The sequence below is a fragment of the Petaurus breviceps genome, unplaced genomic scaffold (genome assembly GCF_028583685.1).
Source record: "Petaurus breviceps papuanus isolate PSGF00001 unplaced genomic scaffold, PetGlider_PUasm1.0 90639, whole genome shotgun sequence".
Classification (NCBI taxonomy): domain Eukaryota; kingdom Metazoa; phylum Chordata; class Mammalia; order Diprotodontia; family Petauridae; genus Petaurus; species Petaurus breviceps.
In genome coordinates, this window is record NW_027187296.1 from 2,979,751 (window position 1) to 3,001,977 (window position 22,227).

Consider the following 22,227-nt stretch of genomic DNA (forward strand, 5'->3'; position numbering starts at 1 on the left):
ATAGGTTCAATGAGACCTAGAGTGAGTTTAACTCTCTTGCTTCCTAAAATTATATACCAAAACATGATGCCTGCACACACACAGAATTGTGTTTTCTTTCACTAAAGAAAAAAGAACTGATAACTGGGTTTGGATCAAGATTACAAATATGTCTTTGCATGAAGTTAGGAAACTTGGGTTTGAGTGACTTCCAGCTCTGACATTGCCTAGAAAACATATCTAATCTTTTAATTTCTCAAAGCCTCAGTGTTCTTATCTGTTAAGTGGAAATACTTGCACTACCTGCTTCACAGGATTGCCCTCTGTAACCTTTACAGTATGAACTGTGATCATTATTATTCCTTAGAGTTACATTATTCCAAGACCAAGACCATTTGTTAGATTTTTCAAGATATCCCTTTACTGATGAAATAAGAAAACGGGGGGGGGGGAGGAAGAGCATACTCACTACAAATAGGAAGTATTAAGATTGGTTTGAGTCAGATGCAGGTGGGGATGGTTTCTACCACAAAGCCTAGTACCAGCAATGAATGTACATCTTAGAACCTCTTAGAGGAAAGAGTGGGGAGTCATGAACAACCTCCCAGCAATGGCATTCCAACTTTGAACCAACAATCTTCTCCTTGTAACACTCTCTAAGGTTCTTCTCTTGCATCTCCTTGGATATGAGGGGAGGGATGTTCAAGGTTACTCTGCCTGTACAGTCTTGAGAGGGGAAGTTGTCTCCCAGCTGCTAAGATGCATAAGAAAAACTAACGTTGCTACTCCTTGCCATGTTTCTTTTCCCCCCAAAGGACCCCTTTTCTTCCATCCTTTTTTTCTTTTGCTTTTTGGAGGGCAATTGGGGTTAAGTGACTTGCCCAAGGTCACATGGCTAGTTTTTTTTGTGTGTATATTAAGTGTCTGAGTCCATATTTTGAACTCAGGTCCTCCTGACTCTAGGGCCAGTGCTCTATTCACTGCGCCACCTAGCAGCCCTATCTTCCATCCTTTTTTCAAAGCATTTCCTATTGATGCTGAGTCACGCTTTGTTATCATCCTCTCTATTTTTGCATTGTCTGCCGCAGTTTCCATAAAAGCCCATTTCAGTTTTTATCACCTCTCCTAACCAAGCCCTGGAGCCCCAGACTGAAAGTTTTCTCCCTCTCCAGAATTTTTCTTACAGCATTTTATCTCAACTCCTTACCCGATTACACAATCAATCAATAAGCACTTATTAAGTATCTACTATATGACAGGCATGAGGGTAGGTACAGGAAATTCAAAGCAAAAACGAAGAAGCCCCTATCCTCAAGAAAGTCATGTTCTTTCAAGGGAGACATGTGTGCATAAATGCAGAGGAAATGTATGCAAAGTAAATGAAAGATAATTTTGGGGAGGGTTGGAAGGGAGTCATTAGAGACCAGGAGAAATCTCGTGTATGAAGTGGCCCTTGGGCTGGGCTTTGAAGGAAGTTAATTGTATCTTCCTTATAATAATAATTTGCATTATATAGCAATAAGACATTTTCCATAATAACACTAAGAAGTAAAGCAAGTATTATAACTCTCATTTTGCTGAGGAAGAAACTCTGGCTCTGAGATGTTATATGGGTTGATGGAGCTAGGATGTGAACCCACTAGAAAGTCCTATTCAGATATTCTTTCCACTACCCTGTCCCACTTCTTATAGTGTTTATGTATGACTTTGCATATTCTAGCCCTTTATTACCCCCATTTGGGTGAGAACTTCACGAATTAGAAATGAAGCTTGTTATGTGTCTCAAAATCTGTTAACCAACAGATACTGGTAAATTAGATTAGGTGTTGAGTTAGCAAAACAACCACCCTATACTCTCAAGAAGATGAAGTATTATGTCATTACTCATAGCTTATCTTTGGCATGGCAGGTGAAAGGTTCTCCTTGTCAGGGATGCTGATTGGAATCCCAAATAAAAGGCAAGCAACAGCTGAATGATGTAGAAGTAGATAGGAAGTAGGGGGAAGATGACAGGAGCTTTTAGAATACCATTAGGAGGGCAGTACTGCTGGGAGCCAAAGAGGCCTGATCCAGGACTCAGATGATGATCTCACTATGTTCCCTATAGAAGGCCCTGCCAGATGCAGCTTTGTTAAGATTGCTTCTTGGGTCTTTTGATATGGGTTACACTTAAAAGGATGTTGTTTGAATTCTGAGACCAATAGGCTCTGCCCCAAGACTTTAGTCGTTCAAAACCAAAATATTTGAATTCTTAGATGGGCAGTTCCTATGAAGATGTCCTTGATGATGTGGCTTTGGTTTCTGGCCTTGAAGCCAGTTCTCCTGAGCATCCTTTGTAATGTGACTGCCTATGAAAGGAGTTAACTGACTCTTCCTAAGACTTTCTGGCACCTAGAGAACAAAAGACTTACTGCCATGCTTACTTCCAGGATATATCAGACTAAGATAATGATAAGAATACTTGAGTCCCCTTCCTTTGTCTCATTGCTCTATAAAAATCTTGTCCTAAGAATCAATAAATGGAGTTCATGGTTCTTCCTTGAACTACCCACATGGCCTGGTCATTTTTTATTCATGTCTCCGAATCATGCTAAGTGCTAGACACTGAGCAGCCCACGACACAGTACCTTTTAACAATACACAAAGTGTGACTATAAATAAGAAGACTGATTTTTTACCTGTATACTTGAACTCATCCAACCAAAATAAGGGCAACTTCTTTGAGGGTAAGAACTATGTTATTTAGATTTCTATCCCCTGTGTCTAGCAAAAGTCCTTATATATAGTGGGCATTTAATATGCATTTATTAAATTGTTTAAGTAACTCTGTGACAATGTAAGGTACTTGGTCCTTACCCAACTCTCAAGTTCAAGGATCCCTGAATATAATCACAGATGATAGGGTGTGAACATGTTAACAAGATTAACACCCTGTTATCCCTTTAGAACACTTGTATTTAATCTGAGTGGCAACACCATTGACTTAGCTGAAAATTGGCTATACCCTTGAAAGCATTTATATAGCTAAGCCTGGAGACAGCCAACTTGCAGTCAGTTTAGGAATTGAAAAGTGTCCAAGCCAGACTACTTTGTGGAGTGTGTAGGAAAAGAGGAGGTTTCTCTCTCACCTATACTTCCACCCACAATCAACTATGCTGTCTAGCAGTTGAACTACACAACTAAGAGGAAATTGGAGAGTTACTTCAAAAGAGAAGTTGGAAGGTCAGACAATAGAAGTTGGAAAGTCATTTGGAGATAGTTCAAGGAATAGTTCATTGATAAAGTAGAGACATATATTATTCATATAGGAACAGAAACAAAATAGCAGTTACTTGAATCTGAAAACAGTTTCAAACGGTGAGATCTTTGGCAGCAAAAAAAGAACAGTGGTTATGTACTCAAGGGAGAGCTAGTCCTGGCAATAATTAGCTGAGTAACACACCTACAAGTCCAGATGAACATCCCTATCTTGTCTGATACATACTAGGGCCATAATTCCAACCACTCAATAATGGTAGTTGTTTCTGCTCTGTGAAATACCTTCTAAAGAAGTCCAAAATCCACTTTTGAATAGCTCTAATCTTTAAAAAGTTCTCTTTTGCATCCCACTTCCCACTCCACCATATAACTAGATTTAAATCTCTTCTATAATTTCTACCCATTGATCCCAGTTCTACCCTTTGGTACCAAGCAGAAGAAGTCTAATAATCTCCCCCCTCCCCCCCCTCCCCCTGTTTGATGGCTTTTCAAATATCTGAAGACTTGTATGTTACCTGCTAAGACAGTCCTTCCTCATTTTTTTTTTTTTCATTTGGCCCACATATATCTTGTTCTCCACTTACTGTCCTGGCCATCTAGGCAACCTGGCAACTAGAAAGCACAGCAGAAGAGATTACTGGATCTAGTGTCAGGAAAACCTGAATTTAAATCCAACCACAAATTCAAACATTGATCAGCTGTGTGACCATGAGCAAGTCACTTAAGCTCTGTCTGCCTCAGTTTTCTCAACTGTAAAATGGGGAAAATAATAGCAACATCCTCCTAGAATTGTGAGAATCAAATTAGATACTAGTTATAAAGCACTCAGGACAGTACCCAGCACATCATAGGTACTTCAGAAATGCTTGTTCCCTTCCTTCCCTCTTCCATCTAGTTGCCCTTATATCCTATCTCTGTCATTCACCTTTTTAGCTCTCCCTCATGTCATCTTCAAATTTAATAATCATGCCACCTATGCTTTCATACAAATTATTAATAGAATGTCAAACAGCATAATGCCAAAGACACAATCTGTCTTAGGAGTACCCTATTGGAGGAGACACCTCCAAGCTGATATTGAACGTATTTCAATAATAAAATCACTGCATTGGGTCTGGTAATTCAACCATTTCTGAATCAACATAATTACTCTAATAATTAGCATGCAACTTTCCATTTTTTTTTCCAGAAGGACAATATGTGAGACTTTGTTAAACAATTCAGTGAAATTTGGTAAACTGGCTGAACTATGTGTATTGCTGTAATGGGAATGTAAATTTTAAAGACCTTCCCTGCCCCTAGGCTAAAGTGCACCTGGAGCCTGGGGTGGGAGGCTTGTTTTTCAGTAGATACTTCTTGATTGGCCAGTGAGTCAATAAGGTTGTTACATTCTCTGAGCCAGGACCAGGCTATATCAGCCCTGATGTGTAGCTTTGTTTTGGGGCTCACTTTGAGAAGTATTCTGTGATTTGATCAGATGAAACTCTGGGAAGCCATTGTTGAGAGTCACCGGCTTTGAAAAACCCAGATGTTGATTTGGTATGGATGTAATGGTTGGACAGTTTGGAAATCTGTCTACTTGATCTGTTTCTCTGTCTTGATAATTCTGTCTGTATACTCTGAAGTTCCGGGTGCTGATCTTTTTCCCCTGAACTAGGTGAACGATACATATTTGACTGATTAAAGTAAGCTTGTTAACCCAATTTTGAGTTGCTTTCCTTTATCAAAGCAGATCCAAGAACCTGTGTTGGCAGACACCCTGGGAATGCCGGGGTGCTTGCTGTTACAATTGCATTACTCATTCCTCAAGTCTAATAACTTTATCAGAAAAGTAGGTGAGGCTAATCTGGCATGATGAATCAGGCTGGCTATTAGTGAACATCAATTCCCGTCCCAGATTTCCATAAACCATCCCTTTAATTTATTTTAGGCATTTCTGGGAACAGAAGTCATGTCCATAGGCTTATAATTTGGAGACCTGCCTCTCGTCCTTTAAAAAAAATTTTTTTTAATTTTGCACCATCTCATAGCTCAAGACCTCTCCTATTCTCTACAGATTTTCAATGATCACTGCTAGTGGCTCTGAAATTATATTTTCTAGTCCTTCCAACACCCTAGGATCCAGGGTATTGTAATCTAGATCTTGTGTCTTGAACTTTTTTTTAGTACAATATAGTCAGTACTGTCTTATAATCTCCTTGTTTATCTTGGGTATTGTTATTTATAAAAAAACCATATTGATCATGCTTGTGCGTTTGTTCCCAGTACACATATAAATTGAATTGGTGTAGAAAGCAGAATCAAAATGAGAGCTAACCATGTCTGCCTTAACCTCTGCTGTTCTTAAACTTCTTCCCATCTTCCCCATGCAATGGTCCTTCTTTGATGCTAGTCTTTTCCCCTCAATCAGCTTGGACTCGTTCTTAACTTTATCGATCCTGAAACTATTCTAACAAGACCGAGCCAAAGCTTTTTGTGATCACCCTTTATTTCTTTCACCTTTTATACACAGCTTTTAAAATCTGTGAGGTGAGATGTGTTCCCTGGTCATCTTCATAAGTCACCTTAGACAGGTGCAACAATTCTTCTTTGAAATGATTTCTGTTTTAGTATTTGGAGTATCATTCTCGAGATCTTCCCATCTCTCTGGAACCAATTTCCCTTTAGGACTTTAGGCTATGTGATAACCATCTTACCTATCCTTTCCCTGAAAATTTCAAGTCCACTCTGAAAATGTGGAGTAAGCATTAGACTCTCCAAAACCATGGTTTCTAAGATGACATGATCACTCCTTATAAAGGCTCTGATCATTTCCACTTCATCAACCAGTGCTTCCTTGTTTTTCAGAAAGTCAAGTCCACCTCCTAGCTTCCCCCACCTTTAAAGAACGAAATGATCATTGAGTCAAGCCAGAGGCTTATTAACTTTTCTGCTTTGGGAAGAGAGAATGCTCCTACAGATTACTGAAATCTCTCTTCACTACTGTATCTTGTCTTTGTGAATGATACTGAAGGAAGACAGTGAGGTCTCAATTGTTTTCAGGTCAAAAATGCTTGCTTTAGTATCTTTTGGAAAGCAGATCAATAACTACTACTTATTTCTTTTTCTTTTGACCCATTCTAGATGATTTCTCTTCAAGCACCTGCTTCTTTGAAACATAGAGCTCTCTCCCTCCTCTACCCCTACCAAAGGCAAAAGCTTCATATCTATGAGTTACCTCCAAATTTTCAACTGTCTTTTCCACACCTTCTCCTCTTTCCCATATTCTTCAACCTCCTGATGATGATCTGAATTTTCATTGGCTGTTCAGATCTCATTTCTTCTTTGTTTTTGCCTTGATGACCCTCTGTTTTTTGAGGAATATGTCATTCTCACACATAAGATAAGGGGAAAGCGGGGCAGCCAGGTAGCACAGCGAGTAAGAGCACCGGCTTCAGTGTCAGGATTGACCTGGAGATCGAATCCTGGGCTCAGACACTTAGCACTCACCCAGAAACACCTGGCCGTGTAGCCTTAAGCAAGTTACTTAACCCCAATTACTTAGGGGCAGCTAGGTGGCTCAGTGAGAAAGAGTACCGGCTCCAGTGTTGGGATGACCTGGAGATTGAATCCCAGGCTCAGACACTCAGCACCACACCCAGAAATAACTGGCCTTGTAACCTTGAGCAAGTTACTTAACCCTGATTGCTTAAACAAAAAAAAAAGATAAGGGAAAAGCCTTCCTTTATACCTTTACCATATCTTCTAGGATGGAGCCCAGATCCTTTTTGTGCTTTCACAGCATCATATAGCCTGGGTATAAAAACCTAAAGTGTGCCTTCTACCCAGGTATTTGCAAAGCCTGAAGTTGGATGTGAAAGATACAACAGTCTGAAATCAATGGAGAGCTCCCTGAACAGTCACTTTTGTTTCTTTAAATGCCTCTTTTTTTTTCTGTTTTCAGGAGGATTATTCACAAACTTACAGTTGAGTTCATCTTTAAAATCTTCTATCATGAGCCATATTCTTTTTTGTCTTAGATGTCATAGAATCTTAGAATTGGAAGAACTCTTAGAGATCACTGAATTCAACACCCTTCCTTTTGTAGGTGAAAGTGAGGCCAGCAAGGGAAGATGACTTACTCAAAATCATACAGGAAGTTGGTGGGAAAACCAGGACTCAAACCCAGATTTCCTTGTCTCTGATTCCAGTGTTCTTTTCATTAAATTATATTACCTCTTAATTTGGAATCTCTGGCCATAGAATTATATCTATCATTCTCTGAACTTTTTCTAATATGATTTCCTAAAGTCTAAACTGTATGCCTAACTATGTTCAAAAGTCATTTTGAGAAATTGCCATTGGATGCCATTGGATGTCCCATGAGATTAACAGTCTCTGAGTCAAAGCCAATAAGCAGATTCTCCCATATGTGACTGAAGATATCTTGAAGAATATGATCACTAGTCCTGAGATTCAAGTAGTTAGCAGTTTCAGTTCTACTAACTAAGATGAACAGGATGTTGACCTTCCCTAAATGGATTAGGTCAAGATCCATAGAAAGAATAGGTGTGAAGTATTACTTCCCTTGAATCCAGAACTACATGTCTTCCAGAAGGAATCAGCAAGTAACAAAGTGCAGCTATGGATGGAAGTAGATTAATTACAATACTAAAAGAAATGGGAGTACCAGATCATCTTACTTGTCCCTTGAGGAACCTCTATGCAGACCAAGACGCAACAGTTAGAATCAAACATGGAACTGATTGGTTTAAAATGGGAAAAGATATACAACAAGGCTGAATATTTTCACCTTATTTATTTAACTCATATGCAGAGTACATCATGCAAAATGCCGGCCTGGATGAATCAAAAACTGTAATTAAGATTGCCAGGAAAAACATCAACAATTTCAAATATGTAGATGATACCACTCTGATGGCAGAAAGTAAAGAAGAATTAAGAAGCCTCTTGATGAGGGTGAAAGATGAAAGTGGAAAAGATGACTTGAGGATTCACATTAAAAAAAACCACCTAAGATCTTGGCAACTGATCCCATCACTTTCTGGCAAATAAGAGTGAGAAGGAACGGGAGCAGTGTCAGATTTTATGTTCTTGGGTTAAAAAATCACTACAGAGACTGCAGTCATGAAATTTAAAAATACTTGCTCCTTAAACAGAAAGTTATGGCAAATCTGGACAGCATATTAAAAAGCAGAGATAGCACCTTGCTCATAAAGTTCTTTGTAGTCAGAGCTATGGTTTTTCCAGTAGCAATGTATGGCTGTGAGAGTTGGACCATAAGGAAAGCTGAGCACTGAAGAATCAACACTTTCAAATTTTGGTTCTAAACAAGATTTTTGAGAGTCTCTTGGACAGCAAGGAGATTAAAGCAATCAATACTTATAGAAATTAACTCGGACTATTCACTGGAAGGTCATATACTGAAGCTGAAATACTTTGGCCATATAATGAGAAGATGGGACTCATTGGAAAAGACCTTAATGCTGGGAAAGATTGAAGCAAAGGAAAAAGGAGGTGGCAGAGGATAAAATGGATAGGTAGTGTCATAGAAGCAATGAACACGAGCTTGGACAGACCAGGAGATAGAGTATAGAAGGACCTGGCATCCCATGGTCCATGGGGTCACAAAGAATGGGACACAACTGTATGACCGAACAACAGCAAGGATAAAATAAGGGCTTATTTCTGTTTTCCATTTTAAAAATTTATCTTAGGAGATAGCACTACAGTAATAAATATTACTAAAGATGTAACATGATTTACATGATATTCCAGACACAGAGTTAGAGAGCTAGATCTTCTCATAACTAATTGGCAGCTAAAATGAAAAAGACAACTCAAAATAATGTTTCCACAAGTAGAATATCATGATTATAGGGATGTTTAAAGTTATATTGAACAATAACCAGGATAGATATGTGCATAAAGAAACATGCTGTGCATGTCAAGAATGTAAATCCTATACCCTTTTCCATTGCACTTCAGGTCAAACAAGACTGAAAAGTTCCTACCAAATTTACTTGATGAGAAAAAAAAGGAGCAAAAAAGTTCACCACTGAACTGACCATTTTTCAGTTGATTAACTGGGAGTTCTTACACATAACACATGGCATTCCCTTCTCCACACATTCACCCTGGCCAGCTTTAGTTTGGGGATCACCTGAATTTGCAAACTTTTCATATTCAAGATCATTTTCCAATTGAAGTTTTTAGCCTAGGAAGAGATCTTACCCTCTAGCTAATCCTGATTTAAAACAAAATTTCTTTCCACATTCAGCTTGTTAGTCAATTAACAGTTGTTTAATTCCTACTGTATACCTTACAGACAGAGGGAGTATTTATTTAACCTTTGAACTGGTCAAAGGATCATTTGAGAAATGGTGGGGCTGGTATCTGATCTTTTCTCCATTTCCTGCCCCTCCTTTCCTTTCTTCTGTCTCAATAGACATACTATGCCAACCAGGTTATCTGTTAAAGAAACATTTTTTTTAACAAATGGGTGAATTAATGGAGTCTAGCCTTACATATGGTTACACATACCTCCTGCTTGTAATGCACCTTCTCCTCACCTTTTCCTCATAGAATCCCTCACTTACATTCAAGATTCAGTTTAAACAGAATCTTTGATATTGTTTTTTTCTAATGCCCCTCTATAACTACCTGCTACTTAATTAGATATCTCTTATTAATTTTGTCCTTATCCAATATATATTTTATGTTTATATTTATAAATGTCCACGTCTCCCCTGATAGAATATGTTCCTTGAGAATAAATATATAAATTTAAAAGTATTTATGTAGTACTTACTATGTGCTAAATGTTACTCTGCCACATATTCTTCAGCCTAGTAACACTGGCCTCCTAGCTGTTCCGTAAACAAGACACTCCATTTCTCAGGTCCAAGCATTTTCTCTGGCTGTCCCCCATTCCTGGAACACTTTCTCTTCTGCTTCTACTATTAAACTTCCTGGCTTCCTTTAAGTCCCAGCTAAAATCCTACCCTCTATGGGAAGCTTTCCCCCAACCCCTCTTAATTTCAGTGCCTTAAATCTGTCAGTTTTCTCCTATTTATTCTATGTATAATTTCCTTTGTATATATTTGCTTATTGGTTGCCTCCCCAATTAGAATATAAGTTCCTTAAGGGCAGGAACTGTCTTTTTCTGTTTTTTTTTTTTTGTGTGTGTGTGTTCCCATCACTCGGCGCAGTGCCTGGCACATAGTAGGCACTTAATAAACGTTTATTGATTTTGATTGTTACAAGACAGTCTCTGTCCTTAAAGAAGCTTATATCTGAAAAGGAAAGACAACACATACTGGGTGAGTGGCAGCCAGGGAGGAGTGTTTTAGACAGGGAAAGGAGAGGGATAATGACTAGAGCCATGGAACGATTGAGGGACATGTCCTCTCCAGGAATGGTGGTGTTGATTCATTACTATGTTTAGAGCTAGAGATGGAAAGAAAAGTGTGTGTTTATGGAAGAAAAGGGGAAGGGCTGTGGGAGATAGCCTGGTGGGTTTAAGGTCCTAGGCTGAGAGTTGGAGTATTGACAAGATACACGATTATGGGTCAGAGGTGGAGGCTGGAGTGCAAGGGTATGTCAGCTTGAAGATGGCTGGAAAGTTGCATAACATCAAGGATTGTTTGACTTACTGGCCCTTATATCCACATTACCTTGCACAGTGCTTGACGTAAAGCAGAAATCTGACTAAAGATTATCAGTCAGTTTTGACCAGCTGATGTTAAGATAGTTCATTATTAAGATAGTCCCAAAGAAAGATCATGCATTGAACAGAAATGAATGAAAAGGCATTTATTGAGCACCGACTCCTGTGAGTGGTACAGTGCCATGTTTATGGGATATACATGTTTGGACAAAGAGTCTCTGAACTTAAGACACATTTTGATAGAGGAAAATGGCACATATAGGAGAGTGGTGACTGGGGGGGGGTTTGTTTTTTGGGGGGGTTAAAAGACAGTTGGAGTGTGGAAGATACCTGCATGGTGGCAGGCAGGGTGGTGAGATGGCCTGGTGATTGACTAGATGATATGTGAAGACAATGTATGCTCTGGCATCCTGGGCCAGTCAATGGATATAATAGGCCAAATGATCAAGTTTTCATACAATCAATCATATCTGTGGCTGTGACTTGAGAGAGTTTAAATATCCAGAGGGCGTTAAAAGTAGGAGTTAGCTCAATTGAAAGCTTAAGATTCACATACATAATTCTGTGTTTAAATATTTAGGCCTTATATGCTCATTAGCTCATCTGGCAAGTGTAGCACTAATGAACACGAGGTTATATCTATCTTCTCCATGCCAGAGAGAAAAAAGAATGGAATCTTATCCCTTATAATGCCGACCTCACGATATTGTTGTGTAAACCAAAGAGCTAATGCATGTAAAGTGTATTGTAAAGCTGTTATAGAGCCAGTTATTATTTCCTTATGAGAAAATTAATCTTTTTCTATGGCCACACACTCTGCCCTATAACAAGGAAGAACAATGGATAGAAGACACAGTAGATAAAGTGCTGGGACTAGAATCAGGAAGACTCAAGTTTGAATCTGACCTTAGACACTCATTAGCTGTGTGATACTGGACAAGTCACTTGAACGCTGTTTGCCTCAGTTTCCTCATCTGTAAAATGGAGATAATAATAGTACCTGCCTCATAGGGTTGTTGTGAGGATCAAATGAAATAATAATTGGGAAAGCACTTAGCAGGGTGTCTGGTCCATAGTAGGCACTATATAAATTTCAAGTATTATCATTAGTATTAATGATCATCAGTGCAAATTCACCAACTAGAAAAGCATCTCAAGCACATACCACATGATGCATAGTCAATAGCACCATCTTCATAGATAAAAGGTAACTGTCTACTTGGTATCTTCCAAAGCCTGTTACAAAGAACTACAAGTAGATAAATAATTATTTTATGTAATGAATTTTTATTAAAAAATATTGCTTACACCAAATGGAACATGATAAACTTTTGCTGGTTTCGGTTCATAGTCTTTCATTGAGAATATGTTACAGCGTATTCACTCACCAAACACCATTCTATTGCCCTTTGGCCAACCCAGAACTTTAACTCTTTGGAATGTCAGGGTCCAATGATTCATAGCGATGAAGCATCATTAGAAGACTACCCACATTTGAAAGATGGGTCTTCATTTCATGGGGAAGTATGGGATCATTAAAAAATTTGTAGAGTTTTTCTGGGACAATCCAGCCCAGTCTCCCATTCAGTTCCTTGCTCTTCCACAGCATTATTCAGACTTGCTCTGTGTGCTATCTATTCAACAGAATATTATATTTTAGAAAACAGTCTTTGCACAGTTGATTTTTGCTGCGTGTAATTAAGTCAAGCTCTTTTGAGTAATTATGGTCCTAATTTAGTAGGCTCAAAGAATGTCATTAGGGAGAGGTAGGACTGGAAAAGGACACAAGCTACTCATAAAGTGTGGTCATAGGAATGAAAGATGAGAAGTGGATAAATGGTGTGCTACTTAATACTTATGTGATGTCAAGAGATCTATAGAAAGGATGCCAGCCTTTTTAAAGGAGATTTATGAGAGAACATAGAAACAAGCTATCTGGAATGGATGGTCATGGATAGGTTGCAATCTGTTATGTTTGAGGGAGTACCCACATTAAGGAGATTACAGATTGACCAAAGCATAAAAGTAATTATATAAGTAGGTCATAGGCTACAACTTTGAAATATTTTCCTTATGGGAAGAGTTTTATTGTGGTTGTATTTTACAGTATTTAGAAATGGAAAGGATTTTAATGTTGAGTTAATCTAGTTCAGTGGTTCCCATTTAATGGTTTGCTTACCCTTAAGGGTTCCCAATGATAGTCCAAGGAGGTTGGGCTAAAAGAAATTTTTGATCTCACCTTAAGCACTAAATAATTACCTAGTTATGTAACATATATATATGTATTCATATTATACACACAGACACACACACATACATATACACACAGAACTTTTTTTGGCAAAAATTGCCATGGTAGTTATAAGAACATAATGAAAAAAATCTAAAAGACCATCATGGGTAATATATTAAATTGGGAATTCACACAACATATTTTGTTAGTGTTATTACTGTTGTTGTTGCTGCTGCTGCTGCTGTGGTTGTTGAAAGGAACTTGTAGAACAAAAAATGCTAGGAACCACTGCTCTTTGTTCAACCCACTTCTTTAGGAGACGGGGAAGCAGAAGACGGTGTGATGCAGTATGAAAAGTGCTGTATTTGAAATGAGAGGATCTGGGTTTCATTCCTCACCTAGCCAATGACTAGCTTTGGGACCTTGGTATAACAACAAGTTCCCTAGCACACCCAAGATGACTGCTAGCACAAACTCTTTGATCTGCTTTACTAAAGGAAAGCAACTTTTAAGGGGTCAACAATCTTTAATTAAATATCTATATATACACACACACACATACATATATACATATCATTCACTTAGTTCAGAGGAAAAAGTCAGCACTGTGAGCTTCAGAAAATACAAATAGAAATTACAAGCAGACAAAAAAATACAGAGAAAATAACACAATTCAACAGACCAATAGACAGGGCTTCTAGCTGTCTGACCATTACATACATACATAGTTAATTACCAGAGAGAGAAGCACCAACCTCTAGGTTTTCAAAGCCAGGGGACTCAACAGCTACCCAGAGTCTCATTTGGCCAAATCACACAACTCTTCCCATAAGTCAGCCCCAAAGCAAAACCTCACCTCAGAGTATATATACCCTTCTTCAGTGTCAGAGGACATCACAACCTTCATGACCCATTGCATAATTACAAAGTTAACAAAAGGTGTGGGCCTTCTTGAAAAATAAGCCTCCCCCCAATGAAGCCTTTCCTGTTAAGGCCCATTAAGGGGCAGGGAAGATCTTCAAATTCCCTTACTATTACACTTGGTCAATTCACTTAACCTCACATGGGCCTCACTCAGTATCCTCATCTATAAAATGAGGAAGTTGGGCTTGATAATACCTCTAACATCCCTCCCAGCCCTAAATCTATTATCCAATGTTTCTATTAAAGAAAGAGAGTTTAGGTGATTTGCTCAGGGTCATGTGGGCAGTAAGTAATAGAGCTAGAGATTTCAACAGACATCTTCTAACTCCAAATCTTTTGCTGTTTTCAATTAGATAAGGAAATAAGCATTTAGAGTGCACCCATAACATACCAAGGACTTTGTTATAAATGAATGTTGTTAGTATTCCCATTTTACAGCTGATTAAACTGAGGCAAACAGAAGTTAAATGACTTCCCCAGAGTTACACAACTAGTAAACATCTGAGGTTAAATTTGAACTCAGATCTTTTTTAATAGAGACCCAAAATTCTATCCATTGTGCCATCTAGTTGCCTCAACTATTTGCACAGTATTTTACCTCTGAAACCGAGTCCCTACTTTCTGCCAATGACATAGATTTTACTGCTATGAGAGTTTGTATGGTTTAAAATTGGATAAAAGATTAGAAATATGCATTAGTATATGATCAAAAAGTGGACATTTATATAACACCCTTAAACTTGCAAACATTGCTAAGGGCTACAGGAATCGCTATTCCCAATTTGTAAATGAGGAAAGTGAGGCTGAGAAGTTAAGTGCCTTGCCTATAATCATAGGATAAGGATAGGAATGAGGCCTGTGATTTCATTGATATAGGCAACTCCCACTTGAATAATACTCCCTCTATCAGTGCAGATCAGGACCATCTCCGTAACATATAGACAGAGTCCCAGGACACTATGAGATTAAGTGACTGGCCCAGGGTTGCCTACCCAGGCCATACACCCAGGCTTGGCTGACTCCAAGGCCAGCTCACTATCCAATGAGTCATAATGCCCATAATCATACACCTTATAAATATCAGAAACAAGAATCCAATTTCTCCTGACTGATTCCAGCACTCACTCTACTATGCCACCCTGGCTATTATTATTAGAATGCTTAATCCCTTGTAGGGAGGACGCGAACCAGAGTTGCATAGGATGGGCAGGCACGGCTGAGTTTCAATCTGCAACATGTGAATCAATGAGATCATTTGGCTATTTCAGTAATCACTACTACAGAATATCCCTTAGATTTGGACATTATTGATCAATGAACAATGCTACTTTCTCTGATATACAGTTTAAAGCTCTGAGACTGGAGAAAGCATATGAATCTTGTTTTAAGACAAAAATAAACCTTGGTTGTACCTTTTCTTGCTCCTGTTATCACAAGTACCATTAGAATAGGCTCACTTGGTGTGATTCCTCCTTCTCATTACAACCTCTGTCACAAGAATATGGCACAATAGTACAATTTTAATGCCTCATATCTCTGGTGAAACATGACAGTAATAAACTATAATGCTTTGACCTTCTCAGTGTTTTAACATCCAATGCATTAACAAGAGCCAGCTTCCTCTGGCACCTTGTTTTTTCATACTGTATTGCTTGAACAGCCAGCTGGGATGAGGAAGAAAGGACAATCAATAAAAAATACAGGAAATATTTGCCAAGTTGCATGTATCCTATTTATAAGTCTATTAAATGTTTATAACTTTTCATGAGATATTCTGAAAAAAAATAAGTTGGCTTCCTTCTTTCTGAGAAGGCAGAGAAAGTGGGAAATGGAACTACACGAATCCAATCTATATCAAGGCACATAAGTGGAACACAAAATGGCCCAGTCATCATCTATTCTTATGGCAGTGACAAGAATGAGAGCTGGGAGAGCTACAAAGAGAAAGCTCTCTTTTTCCTGAAATTTGATCACATTGGCTTGAGTGACTAGGTGAAAAAGCAACCGCATATGAGTCAGAAGCAAAGTTAACCAGGGAAAACAACTCTGACATACATTTAACAGTAAAGCAATGACCCAGGGGGAGTCCAGAGCCCAAATATAGGCCTTCAATAATCAAACACGGTCAAATGAGATAATATCTATTAAAGTGCATATTATAGTGCCTGGTTGTTTACTTCCCTTTGGTCCCAGACTCCTTCAATGACCCTGCCAAGAAATAGCACAGATGAGACAAACAGCTGACCTTCGTGGACTCTATAGCTTGATGTCTGGATTTGCCTATTCTTATCTATCCTACCACTGTGAGGACCTAATAAGGTGCTATGTGGAAACACTTTTTCTTTGTTCTCCATACAACAAGGATGTGCCCTTTCTACCCCCTTCCTAGTTGTTAGGCACAATGGAGGTATAGGGATAATTTTATTATGTACAGAAGCATGATACAGTAGACAGAGACAACCTCTGAACCAGGGTAAAAATTAGTTCCAACTGGTTTCCACTGTAGATTTTTTAAAAATTATTTTGTATTTTTACTGTGCAAGAGAAAATGATAGCAAATTTTTTAATGGAATATACTACTCAACTAGGTGCATTTTTCTCCTCATCTTTTTTCTTCAACATTTTGTTAATAACTTTTGTGTTTACATCACTGTGATTCTGGCTGAAACTCCCTCCTTCACTCCAGATTGAACTCTTTCATGTGAACAAACAAACAAAAAAATTAAGCAGAAACATCTGATATGTTGACTATGTTTGATAATGTATACAATGTTCTGTCCTGGTTGCTTCCTACCTCTCTGCTGTTCAAAGAGAAGATATATATATATATATATATATTATATATATATATTAGTATCTTTTTCTCCAAAACCTACACTGGTCTTTCCATTTTTCAGTCTGACTTCCTTTTAGTGATTTTTTTTTCATTTATATTGTTGTAGTCATTTTGTATTTTGTTCTTTTGCTTCTACTCATTTCATGCTTCAACAATTTAGACAAATGTTCCCACATTTCTCTGAACTCCTCATATTTATCACATTTTATGTGCACTAACATTCTGCTACATCTATACATAGTGTAGTCACTGGGCTCATTCTCTCGATTCCTGTTCACAGTGGCAGGTTGGGTCCCTATGGGATGACTGACTACTTCCCTCAGAATGCTAAGGGAAAGACAGAGGGGTTAAGTGTGTTCAAAATATCATGATCTATCTAGCATATCCTTCAATGTTTAACTAGTCAATTTATCCTCAATACCAATAAACTAATAAATGATGATTGGCTTTTACAAAGGAATATTTACTGAGAAGGTATAGTAAAGATTTAAGTAAAAAAGTCATCTCCCTCGGAACCAGGAATACATTCTCCTTTCTATATACCCACTTTGTCCCTGGGGAGAGGAGACTCAAAATTAAAGTGCTTGCCATAAGACATCCACTGTTACTAATTCAAGGGGAAAGGCACTTCCTGGCTCTAGGAGTCCCCATCAATTTCATTCTGGATGTGGAAAAGCCAATGGACAGGTTTTCCCTTTACTTGGACATGGTGTCCTGGCTGCCAGGTCAATTTACTGCTGGTCCAGGTCAAGTAGGTTGCTTCTTATGGATGGTTCTGCACTGGACTGGTCACTACTTCAATGAACTCCAGTTGCTAAAGGGAACTCTAATGAATTTTTCAACCTTTCAAAGTTCACAAGGGCATAACCTGATTTGTTCCATCTCTGGTACTCATTCACCTAAAATCAGGAAATAACAAGATCAAAGAAACAAAAGAAGTGAGGTGCCATGTGTTCAGGGCCATATAGAGGCTGAATAGGGAGATAAAACAGCTATAATGTTTCTTCTTCCTCACTCAAAAGTCACCATTGGTGGGAGTGAAGGGGGAGTGAGGGAAGGAGAGAGAGAGAGAGAGAGAGAGAGAGAGAGAGAGAGAGAGAGAGAGAGATTCAGACAAACAGACAGAGACAGAGAGACAGAGACAAGGACAGGGAGAGGGAGAGGGGGAGGAATAGAGAGAGAGAGAGAGAGAGTCAGACAGACAGACAGAGACAGAGACAAGGACAGGGAGAGGGGGAGGAATAGAGAGAGAGAAAGAGAGAAAGAAAGAGAGAGAGAGAGAGAGAGAGAGAGAGAGAGAGAGAGAGAGAGAGAGAGAGAGAGAGAGAGAGAGAGTTCCCTAAATCTACATTCAGTTCTCAGCTCAGGAGCCAATCAAAAAGCCTTTTCATCATCATGTAATAAGCAAATAGGAAACAATCAAGGAAATGTCCATATGCTATAGTGTGATTTGGGGCCTCTCCATTACAAATGCCCAGAAGCTGGTGTATCTTGGGGTGGGTTAGTACCAGTGAAAGCATGTTGTTCATGCTTTAAATACTGAACTCTCATTAGTCAGACCCACTATTATACATATAACATAGTTTTCTAGCCATTCCTTAATTTGGGGGTATCTACTTTGTTCCAGTTATTTGCTACCACAGAGAGTAATATTATGAATATTTTGGCATATCTCTCAACATATTTCAGTAATCAAAAGACAGAACAAAAAGAGTTGAGAAACAGAACTACATAAATTCTCAAAGAATAGAGGTTTTAAGAAAACTTTGTTGAAAGTTTTGAAAGAATTGAAGGTATCACTATTTGGCTCAAAGATGGAAAAATCAAATTTATGTTCCTTCTTGTCCTCCATGCCCCCACGGAACTTTTCATGAGAGTGGTTTACTATTGACTTCAAAAGAAGCTCTGTGCTTGAAGCAAGATGAGATGAATCCAGTAAGAAGGGAAACTAGTCCAGGATAAATATTTTAAGGCAATATGAAAACATTTGGGTCATTTGGGGTGGGATAAAAAGGAATTGATGTGCTGTTGATGAACTGAGGAAAATGCAGCTAGATGTTAGGGAAAACCCCCCTCACAGAGGCCAGTTCTAAAATTGATGTGACAAATGACTTCTGAGCACATTCAGAGAGCAGCTCTGCATTAGTGAGAACTGAAATTGAATAATTCAAAACAGCTTTCACATACGTATATACATCAGTATTTACTGGCTGAGCATGCACAAAGCCTATTTGTTTGATCTCTGTGGGATTTAGCTGAGTGAGTTCTAGGCATCGAGATGAACAGAGCATGTGAAGAGGGTGTAATTGCAGTCTGTCTCTTCTCTCATTCTGAGAAATTCTTTAGTTTCTAATTGTTATAATCCCTTCCCTATCAACCTTCTTCTCCAGAACTTTTCTATAAATCTATTCTATTTCTCAATAAAAATGGAATTGCAAGAGCAAAATATAGTCAATCAGATTGGTCATTTGAAATTTCAGAAACTGGTTGTGATTTGGCTAAATCTTTTCTTCACTGGCAGGCCTTGGTTCTTTTATCTCTTCTGATCTTAATCCTTACACTGGTCCCTCTTCTTCCTAAATCCATCTAGACCCTCATATATGCCTCCCTTCCCTAACTTATACTACATCCCTTCTTGTTTTAGTCCCATTTCCTGCTTCCCTCTTCTGCAGGGGAAAAAGCATGAGTTTGTCTCTAGGAAAAACCAAAACCAAACCAAATATAAACAAACAAATAGGTTTTGGGAAGAGCCTTGGTAAGAATATCATAATTAGGATAGCAATGATTCTCCCAAGTTCTTCAAATTTATAAGTGCCCACAGGGCAGCAATCATGTTTCCTTTGTCTTCCAGATATCACAATAAGACCTAAAACACTTCTCATACTGCAACAGGAACATATTAAGAATTTGCCAATTAATAATGTATGTCTACCGTCACCTTTTCACACGACTATGATTTTCATCACAAAACTCTGACCCCGTTCTGAATTTTATCCCATATAACAGACCTCTTTCTGTGTGAACCCTTATCACTAAACATTGTTTGAGCATGGCAATACCAATATCTGTATATTTATTTGTTTGTGAATTATATGCATGTACTACTGAGCTAATATATGTGTATATCTATCTATAGACATAGACATAGATATGAACATTATAAAACATCCAGAAAACCAAGAAAAACTGCCTCTAATGCTTACTGATAGTATTATTGTTGTTGTTCAGTGGTGTCCAGCTCTTTTTTTTTTTTTTGAGGAAGTAAAGGGCTTTTATTTAAGCTGGCTGTATGTAAGGGGAAACAGAAGGCAACAAACAGCATGGGGCAGCAGTTACTGGGAGGAGGCCATGAAGCTGGAAACACTCTCAAAGTCAATCTTTTCCACAATGTTCTTGGGCTTGATACTTTCTTCTTGGCTGCAGATGAAGACCTGCCCTGCTTCATTGGAGCTCCAGCCATACTTGCTCATCCACACTTTCAGCTGGTTGTCTGACAGATCTCCCAACATCTCAGCCAGCAGCCAGTGGTCAATATGTTGATATGTGATGCCCACAACATGGCGGTTAAATTTTCGGATGGAGTCTTCAAAGCCTGTGATGCCATTAAGTAGAAGGAGATCCATGTTCTTTTCTAGGGCATGCCAGAAAGCTTGGAAATGACAAGACTCCAGCAAGTCTCCCAAGTATAGGATCTGCCTGATGGGTTGCCCTTCTTGACGAGTTTGGTCAATCATGCACTTGCACAGAGTGAAGTCTGTGTGGGGGAGATTGGTGAGGGTTTCAGCAGAATCTGGGCTGTCACTGTGGTCTGGAAGAAGGCCGGATTGAACTGGTATAGCTTAAGCACGGCCAAGTTGGCTTCCAAGTCATAGGCGTTCTCCTTGGCCTGGGTCTCCACATACCGCTCCAAGGTGGCCAGGTTCTCAGGATTATACCTGTCGATGCCCTTGAGCAGCTTCCCCACGTTGGCGCCATCTGCTTGAACAGTGCCATGTCTTCCTCCTTTTCCCAAGCAGACAAAGACTCCGAGGCCAGGTCCAGAGCCTCAGCCAGTGTCCAGCTCTTTGTGACCCCATGGGGTTTTCTTGGCAAAGATACTTGAGTAGTTTGCCATTTATTTCTTTTTCCAGGGGATTAAGGCAAACAGAGGTTAAATGACTTGCACAGGGTCACGTAGTAAATATCTGAGGCTGGATTTGAACTCAGATCTTCCTGACTCCATGTCTAGCACTCTATAAACTAAACCACCTAGCTGGCCGTATATTGACAGTATAACTCTGATGCAAATCACTTAACTCTCAGTCCTCTGTTCAACTTTCTAAGACTATACATTGAAGAGAAAGTGCTGCTGAAAGTCAGAAGAGTTTCCTCACCCAGAGAGTTCTGTTTGCTAATGAAATCACAGTTCCAATCTTTATCTCTATCCCATAAAATATTAAAAAATAGAAATTAAAAATGGATGAGATAAAAATGAAATGAACAATAATTTTTAATTTAAATTGTATTTATTATAGGTATTAAAAAAAACCTTTTTTCCACACTATTTTATAGACCAATGTAATTAAATGTACTCCATTATTTTTAAAATGTTTGGTTTGATATTTGGTGATGCAGCAATGCCAAGGTCTGTTGATAAGTTCTTTGCTGAGAATGCTAAGTTCCTGTAGGAAGGGACTCTTGGCCAGTCCACTTTGCCCTGAGGGAGACAAATCCTTCTCTAGCAGGGTACTGGTAACATTTTCATCAAGCCAACACCTACTGTTTCCATGGTCCTGTGTCTTAAACTTGTTCATACCATACACAGCCTTCCCTTCCCACCCCAACATTTCACCACTGTGCCTTATTGGTATATAATTGAGAAATACTGTCAACTGAAATTAGCTCATTCTCAGTCTTCTTTTCCAAATCTCACTGCAGAGGAAGGTCAGGCATTGACCTTTCAGATCTTTAACAAGAATCTACATTACATGTAATGGAAATTTCTTCCCTCTTGATCTGAGGGGTAGTGAAGATTACTGGAATGGGTTTTACTCCTCTCCAGATCTTTCTAAAGATCTATCAGCAGTAGCCATGCCAATCTAGTGTTACTCAAGCTGGCACCAGAGGCCAAGGGTGAACAGATGGAGGAGAACTGGCAAAAAGATGGGTAATGAGGACAACTCCCTCCCCCCTCCCAAAACCTCCCTCACCAGATGACTGGCAGCAGTACCATGGATGAGTAAACCCTTCCATCCTGCAGGGGGTTGACTGTGGCTTTTTCTCTTTGAAGGTTTTAGAATTTTTATTTTTAACCTAATCACAAAAAAAAAGCATTTCCACATACACCAT

The 22,227-nt window shown here is 38.8% G+C and overlaps 1 pseudogene; it reads right to left on the reverse strand.

Moving 5' to 3' along the window:
* Positions 1–20,140: 20,140 nt before the first annotated feature.
* Positions 20,141–20,907, reverse strand: LOC138143365 (eukaryotic translation initiation factor 3 subunit K-like; annotated as a pseudogene).
* Between the last annotated feature and the right edge of the window lie 1,320 nt (positions 20,908–22,227).